This window comes from Myzus persicae, unplaced genomic scaffold, assembly GCF_001856785.1.
Source record: "Myzus persicae strain clone G006 unplaced genomic scaffold, MPER_G0061.0, whole genome shotgun sequence".
In the NCBI taxonomy this organism is placed as follows: Eukaryota; Metazoa; Arthropoda; class Insecta; order Hemiptera; family Aphididae; genus Myzus; species Myzus persicae.
The window spans coordinates 1-3,476 of record NW_019100624.1 but is presented as its reverse complement, the minus strand read 5'-3'; the positions used below and the strand labels follow the sequence as shown (position 1 = coordinate 3,476).

Genomic DNA, 3,476 nt, shown 5'->3' with positions numbered 1-3,476 from the left:
ATTTTTTTATACCGTCTGTATAAAATAATGTTAAACCATGTATAAACCTCGTATAATATAGTTTTATACCCCTGTATGATACAATATCATACCTCTAATTAATTCCATACGTATATAATTCCATGTTCATGATATTAAACAAATTTACATAACTAAACATATGCAATAACATGTATGTGGAGTATACAGCAGAAGATAAATATAGGTTTGAATTTATCGGCTGTCATCTGTGCCATGAACAATTTATTTACGAATGCCGATTAATACATCACATACTAAACCGTCATTGTTCGGAAACATCCAAGTATGAGAGGCCGTACAAACCAGGTATAACTGTTACCTTCTTTCTTCTTGACTTGCCATTTTTTTTTTAGAGGGGGACCTGTGGCAACATAGGCCATTTTATGTGGGGTGGTGTGGTAGGGGTTAATTTGTATATATTTTTAGTAGGTTTTTAAATTGGTAGAGTTGTAACACGTGTACGACCTCGCCTCACCAAGCCAACAAAATAATAATTATTAAATGTACAATAAATATATTTTTTAAAGGAGACATTAATCGCAATAGCGTCGGAAATTCGTTGCATGTCCGAGTCCATTGCACGTCACAGCAAATAATGTATTTGTTAAACAGTTATGGTCACAAAATAAACAGTACAGAAAAAAATGGATACTATTCTTATGAATAATATGAACCGAGTCCAATTTTATATCAACTACAAATATGAGGTATATACAACGATTTACTTGACTAAACATTTTCAAATAATACAAATATACCATAACAATAATAAAAAAAAACAAATATTTTATTTACAGGCACTAACTGGACCACGAAAATTAAATAAATTATTTAAATACAGCGAGGAAAAAATATCCAAGACACTATTTCCAAAAACAACTGAGAGGGGATACTGGCTGCCGCAAAACATTGTATTTTTTCAAATTTTGAAATAAAGAAATTGGACAAAAAAAATACAGTACAAGAAATTAAAGATTGTGTACAATTATGTAACGGTAGCAGGCTTTTTTACAATCCAAAAACATTGAACCCACTGTTCAATCACGTATCAGCATGGACTGTCCACAGGTTTTTTTAAAACCTCCCCTGAAAGAGACGGTACGACATTTTTCCCTCAACTTTTAATCGCATTGATCTTACCATATCGTTTGCAATTGCATGTAACGTTGATGACAGAAGTGAGAAGTGAGTGAAGATTTGAAAATTGAAACATTTCATTACCTTTTTATTCTCCTATTTTCCAGTGTCAATTTAAGTGAGGGGGAGACTAAGATCCAAATGTTACTAAAACTCAAAATAAACATTACAACAATTTAAATCATACCTACTGCAATATATTACAATATTCACATACCAAGTATCCAGTTATACCAATCAAGATAACTTCATGATATTGAACCATGTTGAGATTTTAAACACAGTAATGTATTGCATAGTGTTGACAAGGAGTTCAAAAACCTTTATCCGTAATTTGGAAAATTTGTAGATGTTTTCATATGTTGATCTGTATGATGTAAGCTCCCTAGATGAGTAATAAAAGCAGTAAGTATTATTTTATTCCTTACGATAACGTAAAACATATATAAACAATTTATTTCAATAAAAATAAATAATAAAAATAATAAATATGTTTTTAATATTTTATAGTTTAAAAAATGTATGTATATTGACAGACGATTCAATATCCATAATATTCATGAATTCCAAACTCTATTTTGGTTATGACATGTCTTTCTCTACTTTGACAATTTCCTTCTGTCAAATAAAGATAGTGTATGTAAACTAAAATTAAGTAAAATAAATATTTAAAATTTAAATGTATAAGTGGCATTCTAAAATAAATTTTTATCTTAGCTATGCAACATATATCGGCACGTAGAAATCTTGATGTCAATTATAGATTAACAATTTATAAATAAATCAAAATTCAAAAGAATTTATTAACAGCTAACATATAGCAGCATATAATAATTCAACAAAAACTATCGATCATTCACGATCAAAATTATTTAAAACTATTTTAAATTACAAACATAGCACATAGACATGTCAACTTACCTAAAAACTGCAGTATTCTATGATGTATTTTTTATTCTTTTGATTTCAGTCTTTTATTTTTGGTGCATGTATTTTATATTTTGTTTTAGCTACTCACGGTCCTATGATAGAATTATAGGCTATCATAAATAGCCTAAATAGGCTTTTTATGTGTGCCACCACCTTTGTTGTATTTTTAACGTAGATTGCGCTACCGGCAGTTTCGATAGGTACCGGCTATTTGGTCGTGAACGACCACCGGGTAATTTATTCAATTTCCAGTGGCTGACTCAGCACGATGGCAGGGCACCGGTTGCCTAAACCAAACCGAAGCAGGCCGCTACGACACGCAAAATTCACAAAAATCACAGAACGGAAGACAAAAGGATCGAATTACACCTCGGCAACCGACTAGATCTAGTGTATGTTAGGCGGGATCAGTCGTCTCGAGTTAACCCGGTTAAGTATTTCAGGCGACGGGTTTGCACTTACGACGATTTGGAAAATGAAAAACACGAGTTAAGCTGATAAGAACAGAGTTTACTGTGCAATGTTTATGGTGGTTAACAAAATATGGCTAATACGAATTTGGGGGGAGATATCCGCCGCATGATATCGTCAACCCTCTTCCAATCAGATTTTTAGAATGTCCCCATCCACTGGAGGTGAACCGCGGAGGGGAAAATAACGTCTTCAGCGCGTCCAGATATATAAAACAACTAGATAGCCGACTCGATCTTAATATTGAAGCAAATCCGCCATATGCGAAGCTGGCAATGTTTACATTATACACCTTATCACTGAAAATCATATCATAATTCATAATAACCACAAACAATTCAAAATTTCATACGTTTTTTAGTTTTTACTCGTTTTTGTGAAACCGACATTTTCAGTACGCTTTAATTTGTAATGTTATGAGTTTTAAATATTTTTATAAACTTTAATACCTACTTTTTATATTTATTTAATTATGGTAGCATCGTGTTCTGCACATGGCTGTGTAAACAGACAAACTAAAGACACTAAAAATCATTTTTTCACGTAAGTACTTCTTATATTAAAATAAATTACGTTGTTCAAACTATTTATCACAGACAACTGCTCTTTTACAGATTTCCATTGCGAAATCCTGAGCGCAATGCTAAGTGGATAAAAGCTGTTGTACGAAAAGGCTTTACTCCAACAAAAAATTCAAGATTGTGTGATAAACATTTTTTGAAAACTGATTTTAAAACACCAGTTGGTGGTACATATAAATTGTTATTGTGTGATAATGCTGTACCATCAATATTCAACATGACTGTTATTCAAACACCAACCAAAATATATCGATCAGAAACTTGTGAACCATCTACAAGTCAATTAACTACTTCAGAACTCTCTACATCAGTTCAAGATGAACCATTATGTCTTAC

At 31.8% G+C, this 3,476-nt stretch overlaps 1 pseudogene; it reads left to right on the top strand.

Annotated features, from left to right (window-relative positions):
• Window positions 1–2,767: 2,767 nt before the first annotated feature.
• Window positions 2,768–3,427, top strand: LOC111037331 (annotated as a pseudogene).
• Window positions 3,428–3,476: the final 49 nt, after the last annotated feature.